Genomic DNA, 14,448 nt, shown 5'->3' with positions numbered 1-14,448 from the left:
TCCAAGTCAGCCATATTGCATGGGGGACATTGTGCTGGTGGCCATGTTCTATAGGTGACTTCCAAGTCAGCCATATTGCATGGGGGACATTGTGCTGGTTGCCATGTTGTATAGGTGACTTCCAAGTCAGCCATATTGCATGGGGGACATTGTGCTGGTTGTATTGTATAAGTGACTTCCAAGTCAGCCATATTGCATGGGGGACGTTGTGCTGGTTGCCATGTCCTATAGGTGACTTTCAAGTCAGCCATATTGCATGGGGGAAATTGTGCTGGTTGTCTTGTATAGGTGACTTCCAAGTCAGCCATATTGCTTGGCGGACATTGTGCTGGTTGCCATGTTCTATAGGTGACTTCCAAGTCAGCCATATTGCATGGGGGACATTGTGCTGGTGGCCATGTTCTATAGGTGTCTTCCAAGTCAGCCATATTGTATTTGGGACATTGTGCTGGTTGTATTGTATAGGTGACTTCCAAGTCAGCCATATTGCTTGGGGGACATTGTGCTGGTTGTATTGTATAGGTGACTTCCAAGTCAGCCATATTGCATGGGGGACATTGTGCTGGTTGCCATGTTGTATAGGTGACTTCCAAGTCAGCCATATTGCATGGGGGACATTGTGCTGGTGGCCATGTTCTATAGGTGACTTCCAAGTCAGCCATATTGCATTTGGGACATTGTGCTGGTTGTATTGTATAGGTGACTTCCAAGTCAGCCATATTGCATGGGGGACATTGTGCTGGTTGTATTGTATAGGTGACTTCCAAGTGAGCCATATTGCTTGGGGGACATTGTGCTGGTGGCCATGTTCTATAGGTGACTTCCCAGTCAGCCATATTGCATGGGGGACATTGTGCTGGTTGCCATGTCCTATAGGTGACTTCCAAGTCAGCCATATTGCATGGGGGACATTGTGCTGGTTGTCTTGTATAGGTGACTTCCAAGTCAGCCATATTGCTTGGGGGACATTGTGCTGGTTGCCATGTTCTATAGGTGACTTCCAAGTCAGCCATATTGCTTGGGGGACATTGTGCTGGTGGCCATGTTCTATAGGTGACTTCCAAGTCAGCCATATTGCTTGGGGGACATTGTGCTGGTTGTATTGTATAGGTGACTTCCAAGTCAGCCATATTGCATGGGGGACATTGTGCTGGTTGTATTGTATAGGTGACTTCCAAGTCAGCCATATTGCATGGGGGACATTGTGCTGGTGGCCATGTCCTATAGGTGACTTCCAAGTCAGCCATATTGCATGGCGGACATTGTGCTGGTTGTCTTGTATAGGTGACTTCCAAGTCAGCCATATTGCTTGGGGCGGTCCCGGGCGGTCCGGGGCGGTCCCGGGCGGTCCAGGGCGGTCCCGGGCGGTCCTGAGCGGTCCCGGGCGATCCCGTGCGGTCGCGGGCGGTCCCGGGCGGTCCCGGGCGGTCCCGGGCGGTCGCGGGCGGTCCCGGGCGGTCCGGGGCGGTCCCTGGCGGTCCGGGGCGGTCCCGGGCGGTCCCGGGTGGTCCAGGGCGGTCCCGGGCGGTCCTGGGCGGTCACGGGCGGTCCCGGGCGGTCCCGGGCAGTCTCGGGCGCTCCCGCGCGGTCCGGGGCGGTCCCGGGCGGTCCTGGGCGGTCCCGGGCGGTCCCGGGCGGTCCCGGGCGGTCCCGGGCGGTCCGGGGCGGTCCGGGGCGGTCCTGGGCGGTCCCAGGCGGGCCGGGGCGGTCCCGGGTGGTCCCGGGCGGTCCTGGGCAGTCCGGGGCGGTCCCGGGCGGTCCCGGGCGGTCCGGGGCGGTCCTGGGCGGTCCCTGGCGTTCCCGGGCAGTCCGGGGCGGTCGCGGGCGGTCCGGGGCGGTCCCGGGCGGTCCCGGGCGGTCCCGGGCGGTCCCGGGCAGTCCCGGGCGGTCCGGGGCAGTCCGGGCCAGTCCGGGGTGGTCCCGGGCGGTCCCGGGCAGTCCGGGGCGGTCCCGGGCGGTCCCGGGCGGTCCGGGGCGGTCCCGGGCGGTCCCGGGCGGTCCCGGGCAGTCCGGGGCGGTCCCGGGCGGTCCGGGGCGGTCCCGGGCGGTCCGGGCCGGTCCTGGGCGGTCCGGGGCGTTCCAGGGTGGTCCCGGGCGGTCCAGGGCGGTCCCGGGCGGTCCCGGGTGGTCCCGGGCGGTCCCGGGCGGTCCCGGGCGGTCCCGGGCGGTCCGGGGCGGTCCCGGGCGGTCCGGGGCGGTCCCGGGCGATCCGGGGCGGTCCCGGGCGGTCCCGGGCGGTCCCGGGCGGTCCCGGGCGGTCCCGGGCGGTCCGGGGCGGTCCGGGGCGGTCCCGGGCGGTTCCGGGCGGTCCTGGGCGGTCCCGGGCGGTCCCGGGCGGTCCCGGGCGGTCCCGGGCGGTCCGTTGTGGTCCCGGGCCGTCCCGGGCGGTCCCGGGTGGGCCTGGGCGGTCCCGGGCGGTCCCGGGCGGTCCCGGGCGGTCCCTGGCGGTCCGGGGCGGTCCGGGGCGGTCCCGGGCGGTCCGGGGCGGTCCCGGGCGGTCCAGGGCGGTCACGGGCGGTCCGGGGCGGTCCCGGGCGGTCCGGGGCGGTCCCGGGCGGTCCGGGGCGGTCCCGGGCGGTCCCGAGCGGTCCCGGGCGATCCCGGGCGGTCGCGGGCGGTCCTGGGCGGTCCTGGGCGGTCCCGGGCGGTCGCGGGCGGTCCCGGGCGGTCCGGGGCGGTCCCTGGCGGTCCGGGGCAGTCCTGGGTGGTCCCGGGCGGTCAAGGGCGGTCCCGGGCGGTCCTGGGCGGTCCCGGGCGGTCCCGGGCGGTCCCGGGCAGTCTCGGGCGCTCCCGGGCGGTCCGGGGCGGTCCCGGGCGGTCCTGGGCGGTCCCGGGCGGTCCCGGGCGGTCCCGGGCGGTCCCGGGTGGTCCGGGGCGGTCCGGGGCGGTCCTGGGCGGTCCCAGGCGGGCCGGGGCGGTCCCGGGCGGTTCCGGGCGGTCCCGGGCAGTCCGGGGCGGTCCCGGGCGGTCCCGAGCGGTCCGGGGCGGTCCCGGGCGGTCCCGGGCGGTCCCTGGCGGTCCGGGGCGGTCCGGGCCAGTCCGGGGCAGTCCCGGGTGGTCCCGGGCAGTCCGGGGCGGTCCCGGGCGGTCCCGGGCGGTCCGGGGCGGTCCCGGGCGGTCCCTGGCAATCCCGGCAGTCCGGGGGGGTCCCGAGCGGTCCGGGACGGTCCCGGGCGGTCCGGGCCGGTCCTGGGCGGTCCAGGGCGTTCCAGGGCGGTCCCGGGCGATCCAGGGCGGTCCCGGGCGGTCCCGGGTGGTCCCGGGCGGTCCCGGGCGGTCCCGGGCAGTCTCGGGCGCTCCCGGGCGGTCCGGGGCGGTCCCGGGCGGTCCTGGGCGGTCCTGGGCGGTCCCTGGCGGTCCGGGGCAGTCCTGGGTGGTCCCGGGCGGTCAAGGGCGGTCCCGGGCGGACCTGGGCGGTCCCGGGCGGTCCCGGGCGGTCCCGGGCAGTCTCGGGCGCTCCCGGGCGGTCCGGGGCGGTCCCGGGCGGTCCTGGGTGGTCCCGGGCGGTCCCGGGCGGTCCCGGGCGGTCCCGGGCGGTCCGGGGCGGTCCGGGGCGGTCCTGGGCGGTCCCAGGCGGGTCGGGGCGGTCCCGGGCGGTCCCGGGCGGTCCCGGGCAGTCCGGGGCGGTCCCGGGCGGTCCCGAGCGGTCCGGGGCGGTCCGGGCCAGTCCGGGGCAGTCCCGGGTGGTCCCGGGCAGTCCGGGGCGGTCCCGGGCGGTCCCGGGCGGTCCGGGGCGGTCCCGGGCGGTCCCGGGCAATCCCGGGCAGTCCGGGGGGGTCCCGAGCGGTCCGGGACGGTCCCGGGCGGTCCGGGCCGGTGCTGGGCAGTCCGGGGCGTTCCAGGGCGGTCCCGGGCGATCCAGGGCGGTCCCGGGCGGTCCCGGGTGGTCCCGGGCGGTCCCGGGCGGTCCCGGGCGGTCCCCGGCGGTCAGGGGCGGTCCCGGGCGGTCCGGGGCGGTCCCGGGCGATCCGAGGCGGTCCCGGGCGGTCCCGGGCGGTCCCGGGCGGTCCAGGGCGGTCCCGGGCGGTCCGGGGCGGTCCGGGGCGGTCCCGGGCGGTCCTGGGCGGTCCCGGGCAGTCCCGGGCGGTCCCGGGCGGTCCGGGGCGGTCCCGGTCGGTCCCGGGCGGTCTGGGGCAGTCCCGGGCGGTCCCGGGCGGTCCGGGGCGGTCCCGGGCGGTCCCGTGTGGTCCCGGGCGGTCCCAGACGGTCCGGACGGTCCTGGGCGGTCCCGGGCGGTCCCGGGCGGTCCCGGGCGTTCCAGGGCCGTCCCGGGCGGTCCCGGGCGGTCCAGGGCGGTCCCGGACGGTCCGAGGCGGTCTGGGGCGGTCCCGGGCGGTCCTGGGTGGTCCCGGGCGGTCCCGGGCGGTCCCGGGCGGTCCCGGGCGGTCCGGGGCGGTCCCGGATGGTCCGGGGCGGTCCCGGGCGGTCCCGGGCGGTCCCGGGCGGTCCGGGGCGGTCCGGGGCGGTCCCGGGTGGTCCTGGGCGGTCCCGGGCGGTCCGGGGCGGTCCGGCGCGGTCCCGGGCGGTCCCGGGCGGTCCCGGGCTGTCCCGGGCAGTCCCGGGCGGTCCCGGGCGGTCCCGGGCGGTTCCGGGCGGTCCGGGGCGGTCCCGGGCGGTCCCGGGCGGTCCGGGGCGGTCCCGGGCAGTCCCGGGCGGTCCCAGGCGGTCCCGGGCGGTCCCGGGCGGTCCCGGGAAATTTCCCGAGTGGTCCGTGGCGGTCCCGGGCGGTCCCGGGCGGTCCGGGGCGGTCCCGGGCGGTCCTGGGCGGTCCGGGGCGGTCCCGGGCGGTCCCGTGTGGTCCCGGGTGGTCCCAGACGGTCCGGACGGTCCTGGGCGGTCCCAGGCGGTCCCGGGCGGTCCCGGGCGGTCCCGGGCGGTCCCGGGCGTTCCAGGGCGGTTCCGGGCGGTCCCGGGTGGTCCTGGGCGGTCCCGGGCAGTACCGGGCGGTCCCGGGCGGTCTGGGCCGGTCCTGGGCGGTCCGGGGCGTTCCAGGGCGGTCCCGGGCGGTCCAGGGCGGTCCCGGGCGGTCCGGGGCGGTCCCGGGCGGTCCCGGGCGGTCCCGGGCGGTCCCGGGCGGTCCGGGGCGGTCCCGGGCGGTCCGGGGCGGTCCCTGGCGATCCGGGGCGGTCCCAGGCGGTCCCGGGCGGTCCCGGGTGGTCCCGGGCGGTCCCGGGCGGTCTGGGGCGGTCCGGGGCGGTCCCGGGTGGTCCCGGGCGGTCCTGGGCGGTCCCGGGCGGTCCCGGGCGGTCCGGGGCGGTCCCGGCGGTCCCGGGCGGTCCGGGGCGGTCCCGGTCGGTCCAGGGCGGTCCCGGCCGGTCCCGGGCAGTCCCGGGCGGTCCTGCGATCCCGGGTGGTCCGTGGCGGTCCTGGGCGGTCCCGGGCGGTCCGGCGCGGTCCCGGGCGGTCCCGGGCGGTCTGGGGCGGTCCCGGGCGGTCCCGGGTGATCCAGGGCGGTCCCGGGCGGTCCCGGGCGGTCCCGGGCAGTCCCGGGCGGTCCCGGGCGGTCCCGGGCGGTCCGGGGCGGTCCCCGGACGGTCCGGGGCGGTCCCGGGCGGTCCCGGGCGGTCCCGGGGCGGCCGGGGCGGTCCGGGGTTGTCCCGGGCGGTCCCGGGCGGTCCCGGGCGGTCCCGGGCGGTCCGGGGCGGTCCGGGGCGGTCCCGGGCGGTCCCGGGCGGTCCGGGCTGTCCCAGGCAATCCCGGGCGGTCCCGGGCGGTCCCGGGCGGTCCCGGGCGGTCCGGGGCGGTCCCGGGTGGTCCCGGGCGGTCTGGGGCGGTCCCGGGTGGTTCCGGGCGGTCCCGGGCGGTCCCGGGCAGTCCCGGGCGGTCCCGGGCTATCCCGGGTGGTCCGTGGCGGTCCCGGGCGGTCCCGGGCGGTCCAGGGCGGTCCCGGGCCGTCTCGGGCGGTCCGGGGCGGTCCCGGGCGTTCCAGGGCGGTTCCGGGCGGTCCCGGGTGGTCCTGGGCGGTGCCGGGCGGTCCCGGGCGGTCCCGGGCGGTCCGGGCCGGTCCTGGGCGGTCCCGTGTGGTCCCGGGCGGTCCCAGACGGTCCGGACGGTCCTGGGCGGTCCCGGACGGTCCCGGCGGTCCCGGTCGGTCCCGACGGTCCCGGGCGTTCCAGGGCGGTTCTGGGCGGTCCCGAGTGGTCCTGGGCGGTCCCGGGCGGTCCCGGGCGGTCCCGGGCGGTCCCGGGCGGTCCGGGCCGGTCCTGGGCGGTCCGGGGCGTTCCAGGGCGGTCCCGGGCGGTCCAGGGCGGTCCCGGGCGGTCCGGGGCCGTCCCGGGCGATCCGGGGCGGTCCCGGGCGGTCCCGGGCGGTCCCGGGCGGTCCCGGGCGGTCCCGGGCGGTCCCGGGCGGTCCGGAGCGGTCCGGGGCGGTCATGGCGGTCCCGGGCGGTCCCTGGGCGGTCCCGGGCGGTCCCGGGCGGTCCAGGGCGGTCCCGGGCGGCCCCGGGCGGTCACGGGCGGTCTCGGGCGGTCCCGGGCGGTCCCGGGCTATCCCGAGTGGTCCCTGGCGGTCCCGGGCGGTCCCGGGCGGTCCGGGGCAGTCCCGGGCGGTCCCGGGCGGTCCGGGGCGGTCCCAGGCGGTCCCGGGCGGTCCCGTGTGGTCCCCGGCGGTCCCAGACGGTCCGGACGGTCCTGGGTGGTCCCGGGCGGTCCCGGCCGGTCCCGGGCGGTCCCGGGCGGTCCCGGGCGTTCCAGGGCGGTTCTGGGCAGTCCCGGGTGGTCCTGGGCGGTCCCGGGCGGTCCCGGGCGGTCCCGGGCGGTCCGGGCCGGTCCTGGGCGGTCCGGGGCGTTCCAGGGCGGTCCCGGGCGGTCCCGGGCGGTCCTGGGTGGTCCAGGGGCGGTCCCGGGTGGTCCCAGGCGGTCCTGGGCGGTCCCGGGCGGTCCCGGGCGGTCCCGGGCGCTCCCGGGTGGTCCGTGGCGGTCCCGGGCGGTCCCGGCGGTCCAGGGCGGTCCTGGGCGGTCCCGGGCGGTCCGGGGCGGTCCCAGGCGGTCCCGTGTGGTCCCGGGCGGTCCCAGACGGTCCGGACGGTCCTGGGCGGTCCCGGGCGGTCCCGGGCGGTCCCGGGCGGTCCCGGGCGGTCCCGGGCAGTCCCGGGCGTTCCAGGGCGGTCCTGGGCGGTCCCGGGTGGTCCTGGGCGGTCCCGGGCGGTCCCGGGCGGTCACGGGCGGTCCCGGGCGGTCCGGGGCAGTCCCGGGCGGTCCGGGGCGGTTCGGGGCGGTCCCGGGCAGTTTGGGGCGGTCCCGGGCGGTCCCGGGCGGTCCCGGGCGGTCCGGGGCGGTCCGGGGCGGTCCCGGGCGGTCCCGGGCGGTCCCGGGCGGTCCCGGGCGGTCCAGGGCGGTCCGGGGCGGTCCGGGGCGGGTCCCGGGCGGTCCCGGGCGGTCCCGGGCTGTCCCGGGCAGTGCCGGGCGGTCCCAGGCGGTCCCGGGCGGTCCCGGGCGGTCCCGGGCGGACCCGGGCGGTCCCGGGCGGTCCCGGGCAGTCCCGGGCGGTCCTGGGCGGTCCCGGGCGGTCCTGGGCGGTCCGGGGCGGTCCCGGGTGGTCCCCAGGCGGTCCCGGGCGGTCCCGGGCGGTCCAGGGTGGTCCCGGGCGGTCCGGGGCGGTCCCGGGCGGTCCCGGGCGGTCCCGGGCGGTCCCGGGCGGTCCCGGGCGGTCCGGAGCGGTCCTGGGCAGTCCGGGGCGGTCCGGGGCGGTCCCGGGCGGTCCCGGGCGGTCCGGGTCGGTCCTGGGCGGTCCCGGGCGGTCCCGGGCAGTCCGGGGCGGTCCCGGGCTGTCCCGGGCGGTCCGGGGCGGTCCCGTGTGGTCCCGGGCGGTCCCAGACGGTCCGGACGGTCCTGGGCGGTCCCTGGCGGTCCCGGGCGGTCCCGGGCGGTCCCGGGCGGTCCCGGGCGTTCCAGGGCGGTCCCGGGTGGTCCCGCGTGGTCCTGGGCGGTCCCGGGCGGTCCCGGGCGATCCCGGGCGGTCCGGGGCGGTCCCGGGCGGTCCGGGGCGGTCCCGGGCGGTCCCGGGCGGTCCCGGGCGGTCCCGGGCGGTCTGGGGCGGTCCGGGGCGTGCCCGGGCGGTCCCGGGCGGTCCCGGGCTGTCCCGGGCAGTCCCGGGCGGTCCCGGGCGGTCCCGGGCGGTCCCGGGCGGTCCCGGGCAGACCCGGGCGGTCCCGGGCGGTATCGGGCGGTCCCGGGCGGTCCCGGGCGGTCCCGGGCGTCCCGGGCGGTCCTGGGCGGTCTGGGGCAGTCCCGGGTGGTCCCGGGCGGTCCCGGGCGGTCCGGGCGGTCCCGGGTGGTCCCGGGGGCTCCCGGGCGGTCCGGGGCGGTCCCGGGTGGTCCCGCGCGGTTGCGGGCGGTCCCGGGCGGTCTGGGGCGGTCCTGGGCGGTCCGGGCTGTCCGGCGGTCCGGGCGGCCGGCGGTCCGGGCGGTCCGGGCGGTCCGGGCGGTCCGGGCGGTCCCGGGCGGTCCCGGGCGGCCGCAGTCCCGGGGCGGTCCCGGGTGGTCCCGGGCGGTCCGGGCGGTCCCGGGGCGGTCCCGGGCGCCGGGTCCCGGGCAGTCCGGGGCAGTCCCGGGCGGTCCGGGGCGGTCCCGGGCGGTCCGGGCCGGTCCCGGGCAGTCCGGGGCGTTCCAGGGCGGTCCCGGGTGGTCCCGGGCTGTCCCGGGCAGTCCCGGGCGGTCCCGGGCGGTCCCGGGCGGTCCCGGGCGGTCCCGGGCGGACCCAGGCGGTCCCGGGCGGTCGCGGGCGGTTCCGGGCGGTCCCGGGCGGTCCCGGGCGGTCCCGGGCGGTCCTGGGCGGTCTGGGGCAGTCCCGGGTGGTCCCGGGCGGTCCCGGGCGGTCCCGGGCGGTCCCGGGTGGTCCCGGGGGCTCCCGGGCGGTCCGGGGCGGTCCCGGGCGGTCCCGGGTGGTTGCGGGCGGTCCCGGGCGGTCTGGGGCGGTCCTGGGCGGTCCGGGGCGGTCCGGGGCGGTCCCGGGCGGTCCCAAGCGGTCCGGGGCGGTCCTGGGCGGTCCCGGGCGGTCCCGGGGCAGTCCGGGGCGGTCCCGTGTGGTCCCGGGCGGTCCCAGACGGTCCGGACGGTCCTGGGCGGTCCCTGGCGGTCCCGGGCGGTCCCGGGCGGTCCCGGGCGGTCCCGGGCGTTCCAGGGCGGTCCCGGGTGGTCCCGCGTGGTCCTGGGCGGTCCCGGGCGGTCCGGGCGATCCCGGGCGGTCCGGGGCGGTCCCGGGCGGTCCGGGGCGGTCCCGGGCGGTCCCGGGCGGTCCCGGGCGGTCCCGGGCGGTCTGGGGCGGTCCGGGGCGTGCCCGGGCGGTCCCGGGCGGTCCCGGGCTGTCCCGGGCAGTCCCGGGCGGTCCCGGGCGGTCCCGGGCGGTCCCGGGCGGTCCCGGGCAGACCCGGGCGGTCCCGGGCGGTATCGGGCGGTCCCGGGCGGTCCCGGGCGGTCCCGGGCGGTCCCGGCGGTCCTGGGCGGTCTGGGGCAGTCCCGGGTGGTCCCGGGCGGTCCCGGGCGGTCCCGGGCGGTCCCGGGTGGTCCCGGGGGCTCCCGGGCGGTCCGGGGCGGTCCCGGGCGGTCCCGCGCGGTTGCGGGCGGTCCCGGGCGGTCTGGGGCGGTCCTGGGCGGTCCGGGGCGGTCCGGGGCGGTCCCGGGCGGTTCCGGGCGGTCCGGAGCGGTCCTGGGCGGTCCCGGGCGGTCCCGGGCAGTCCGGGGCGGTCCCGGGTGGTCCCGGGCGGTCCCGGGCGGTCCGGGGCGGTCCCGGGCGGTCCCGGGCGGTCCCGGGCAGTCCGGGGCAGTCCCGGGCGGTCCGGGGCGGTCCCGGGCGGTCCGGGCCGGTCCCGGGCAGTCCGGGGCGTTCCAGGGCGGTCCCGGGTGGTCCCGGGCTGTCCCGGGCAGTCCCGGGCGGTCCCGGGCGGTCCCGGGCGGTCCCGGGCGGTCCCGGGCGGACCCAGGCGGTCCCGGGCGGTCGCGGGCGGTTCCGGGCGGTCCGGGCGGTCCCGGGCGGTCCCGGGCGGTCCTGGGCGGTCTGGGGCAGTCCCGGGTGGTCCCGGGCGGTCCCGGGCGGTCCCGGGCGGTCCCGGGTGGTCCCGGGGGCTCCCGGGCGGTCCGGGGCGGTCCCGGGCGGTCCCGGGTGGTTGCGGGCGGTCCCGGGCGGTCTGGGGCGGTCCCTGGGCGGTCCGGGGGCGGTCCGGGGCGGTCCCGGGCGGTCCCAAGCGGTCCGGGGCGGTCCTGGGCGGTCCCGGGCGGTCCCGGGCAGTCCGGGGCGGTCCCAGGTGGTCCCGGGCGGTCCAGGGCGGTCCGGGGCGGTCCCGGGCGGTCCCGGGCGGTCCCGGGCAGTCCGGGGCAGTCCCGGGCGGTCCGGGCGGTCCCGGGCGGTCCGGGCCGGTCCCGGGCGGTCCGGGGCGTTCCAAGGCGGTCCCGGGTGGTCCAGGGCGGTCCTGGGCGGTCCCGGGCGGTCCCGGGCGGTCCCGAGCGGTCCCGGGCGGTCCCGGGCGGTCCGGGGCGGTCCAGGGCAGTCCGGGGCGGTCCCCGGGTGGTCCGGGGCGGTCCGGGTGGTCCCGGGCGTTCCCGGGCGGGTCCCGGGCGGTCCCGGGCGGTCCGGGGCGGTCCGGGGCGGTCCCGGGCGGTCCTGGGCGGTCCTGGGCGGTCCCGGGCGGTCCCGGGCGGTCCCGGGCGGTCCGGGGCGGTCCCGGGCCGGTCCCCGGGCGGTCCGGGCAGTCCTGGGCGGTCCTGGGCGGTCCCGGGCTGTCCGGGGAGGTCCCGGGCGGTCCCGGGCGGTCCCGGGCGGTCCCGGGCGGTCCCGGGCGGTCCCGGGCGGTCACGGGCGATGCCGGGTGGTCCGGGCGATCCCGGGCCGTCCCAGGCGGTCCGGGGCGGTCCCGGGCAGTCCCGGGCGGTCTGGGGCAGTCCCGGGCGGTCCCGTGTGGTCCCGGGCGGTCCCAGACGGTCCGGGCGGTCCCGGGCGGTCCCGGGCGGTCCGGGCGGTCCGGGCGGTCCCGGGCAGTCCGGGGCGGTCCCGGGCGGTCCCGGGCGGTCCGGGGCGGTCCCGGTCGGTCCCGGGCGGTCCCGGGCAGTCCGGGCGGTCCCGGGCGGTCCGGGGCGGTCCCGGGCGGTCCGGACCGGTCCTGGGCTGTCCGGGGCGTTCCAGGGCGGTCCTGGGCGGTCCAGGGCGGTCCCGGGCGGTCCTGGGCGGTCCCGGGCGGTCCCGGGCGGTCCCGGGCGGTCCCGGGCGGTCTGGGGCGGTCCCGGGCGGTCCGGGGCGGTCCCGGGCGGTCCGGGGCAGTCCAGGGCGGTCCCGGGCGGTCCGGGCGGTCCCGGGTGGTCCCGGGCGGTCCGGGGCGGTCCCGGGCGGTCCCGGGCGGTCCGGGGCGGTCCGGGGCGGTCCCGGGCGGTCCCGGGCGGTCCCGGGCGGTCCCGGGCGGTCCCGGGCGGTCCGGGGCAGTCCCGGGCAGTCCTGGGCGGTCCCGGGCGGTCGCGGGCGGTCCCCGGGCGGTCCCGGGCGGTCCGGGGCGGTCCCAGGCGGTCCCGGGCGGTCCTGGGCGGTCCCGGGCGGTCCCAGGCGCTCCCGGGCGGTCCCGGGCGGTCCCGGGCGGTCCCGGTCGGTCCCGAGCGGTCCCGGGCGGTCTGGGGCGGTCCCGGGTGGGTCCGGGGCGGTCCGGGGCGGTCCCGGGCGGTCCCGGGCGGTCTGGGGCGGTCCTGGGCGGTCCCGGGCGGTCCTGGGCGGTCCGGGGCGGTCCCGGGTGGTCCAGAGCGGTCCGGGGCGGTCCCGGGCGGTCCTGGGCATTCCGGGGCGGTCCCGGGCGGTCCAGGGCGGTCCTGGGCGGTCCCGGGCGGTCCCGGGCGGTCCCGGGCGGTCCTGGGCGGTCCCGGGCGGTCCCGGGCGGTCTCGGGCACTCACGGGCGGTCCCGGGCGGTTTCGGGCGGTCCCAGGCGGTCCGGGGCGGTCCCGAGCGGTCCCGGGCGGTCCGGGGCGGTCCGGGCGGTCCCGCGCGGTCTGGGGCGGTCCCGGGCGGTCTCGGGCATTCCAGGGCGGTCCAGGGCGGTCCCGGGCGGTCCCGGGTGGTCCCGGGCGGTCCCGGGCGGTCCCAGGTGGTCCGGGGCGGTCCCGGGCGGTCCCAGGCGGTCCTGGGCGGTCCCGGGCGGTCTCGGGCACTCCCGGGCGGTCCCAGGCGGTTTCGGGCGGTCCCGGGCGGTCCAGGGCGGTCCCGGAGCGGTCCCGGGCGGTCCTGGGCGGTCCGGGGCGGTCCCGCGCGGTCGGGGCGGTCCCGGGCGGTCTCGGGCATTCCAGGGCGGTCCAGGGCGGTCCCGGGCGGTCCCGGGCGGTCCCGGGCGGTCCCGGGCTGTCCCAGGTGGTCCGGGCGGTCCCGGGCGGTCCCGGGCGGTCCCGGGCGGTCCCGGGCGGTCCCGGGCGGTCTCGGGCACTCCCGGGCGGTCCCGGGCGGTCCCGGGCGGTCCCGGGCGGTCCCAGGCGGTCCCGGGCATTCCAGGGCAGTACCGGGCGGTCCCGGGCGGTCCCGGGCGGTCCCGGGCGGTCCCGGGCAGTCGCGGGCGGTCGCGGGCAGTCCGGGGCGGTCCCGGGCGGTCCGGGGCGGTCCCGGGCGGTCCCGGGCGGTCCCCGGCGGTCCCGGGCGGTCCCGGGCGGTCCCGGGCGGTCCGGGGCAGTCCCCGGGCGGTCCTGGGCGGTCCCCGGCGGTCCCGGGCGGTCCCGGGCGGTCCTGGGCGGTCCCGGGCGGTCCTGGGCGGTCCCGGGCGGTCCCGGGCGGTCCCGGGCGGTCCCGGGCGGTCTGGGGCGGTCCCGGGCGGTCCGGGGCGGTCCCGGGCGGTCCGGGGCAGTCCAGGGCGGTCCCGGGCGGTCCCGGGCGGTCCCGGGTGGTCCCGGGCGGTCCGGGGCGGTCCCGGGCGGTCCCGGGCGGTCCGGGGCGGTCCGGGGCGGTCCCGGGCGGTCCCGGGCGGTCCCGGGCGGTCCCGGGCGGTCCCGGGCGGTCCGGGGCAGTCCCGGGCAGTCCTGGGCGGTCCCGGGCGGTCGCGGGCGGTCCCGGGCGGTCCCGGGCGGTCCGGGGCGGTCCCAGGCGGTCCCGGGCGGTCCTGGGCGGTCCCGGGCGGTCCCAGGCGCTCCCGGGCGGTCCCGGGCGGTCCCGGGCGGTCCCGGTCGGTCCCGAGCGGTCCCGGGCGGTCTGGGGCGGTCCCGGGTGGTCCGGGGCGGTCCGGGGCGGTCCCGGGCGGTCCCGGGCGGTCTGGGGCGGTCCTGGGCGGTCCCGGGCGGTCCTGGGCGGTCCGGTGGCGGTCCCGGGTGGTCCAGAGCGGTCCGGGGCGGTCCGGGCGGTCCTGGGCATTCCGGGGCGGTCCCGGGCGGTCCAGGGCGGTCCTGGGCGGTCCCGGGCGGTCCCGGGCGGTCCCGGGCGGTCCTGGGCGGTCCCGGGCGGTCCCGGGCGGTCTCGGGCACTCACGGGCGGTCCGGCGGTTTCGGGCGGTCCCAGGCGGTCCGGGCGGTCCCGAGCGGTCCGGGCGGTCCGGGGCGGTCCGGGGCGGTCCCGCGCGGTCTGGGGCGGTCCCGGGCGGTCTCGGGCATTCCAGGGCGGTCCAGGGCGGTCCCGGGCGGTCCCGGGTGGTCCCGGGCGGTCCCGGGCGGTCCCAGGTGGTCCGGGCGGTCCCGGGCGGTCCCAGGCGGTCCTGGGCGGTCCCGGGCGGTCTCGGGCACTCCCGGGCGGTCCCAGGCGGTTTCGGGCGGTCCCGGGCGGTCCAGGGCGGTCCCGAGCGGTCCCGGGCGGTCCTGGGCGGTCCGGGGCGGTCCCGCGCGGTCCGGGGCGGTCCCGGGCGGTCTCGGCATTCCAGGGCGGTCCAGGGCGGTCCCGGGCGGTCCCGGGCGGTCCCGGGCGGTCCCGGGCTGTCCCAGGTGGTCCGGGGCGGTCCCGGGCGGTCCCGGGCGGTCCCGGGCGGTCCCGGGCGGTCCCGGGCGGTCTCGGGCACTCCCGGGCGGTCCCGGGCGGTCCCGGGCGGTCCCGGGCGGTCCCAGGCGGTCCCGGGCATTCCAGGGCAGTACCGGGCGGTCCCGGGCGGTCCCGGGCGGTCCCGGGCGGTCCCGGGCAGTCGCGGGCGGTCGCGGGCAGTCCGGGGCGGTCCCGGGCGGTCCGGGGCGGTCCCGGGCGGTCCCGGGCGGTCCCCGGCGGTCCCGGGCGGTCCCGGGCGGTCCCGGGCGGTCCGGGGCAGTCCCGGGCGGTCCTGGGCGGTCCCGGCGGTCCCGGGCGGTCCCGGGCGGTCCTGGGCGGTCCCGGGCAGTCCCAGGCGGTCCGGGGCGGTCCCGGGCGGTCCCGGGCAGTCTCGGGCGGTCCCGGACGGTCCCGGGCGGTCCCGGGCGGTCTCGGGCACTCCCGGGCGGTCCCGGGCGGTCCCGGGCGGTCCCGGGCGGTCCGGGGCGGTCCCGGGCGGTCCCGGGCGGTCCGGGGCGGTCCGTGGCGTTCCCGGGCGGTCCCGGGCGGTC

Source organism: Petromyzon marinus, unplaced genomic scaffold (genome assembly GCF_048934315.1).
Source record: "Petromyzon marinus isolate PM22_M1 ecotype Great Lakes invasive population unplaced genomic scaffold, UKy_Petmar_22M1.pri1.0 PM_G_Scaffold_83, whole genome shotgun sequence".
In the NCBI taxonomy this organism is placed as follows: domain Eukaryota; kingdom Metazoa; phylum Chordata; class Hyperoartia; order Petromyzontiformes; family Petromyzontidae; genus Petromyzon; species Petromyzon marinus.
This window is presented reverse-complemented; position numbering follows the sequence as displayed.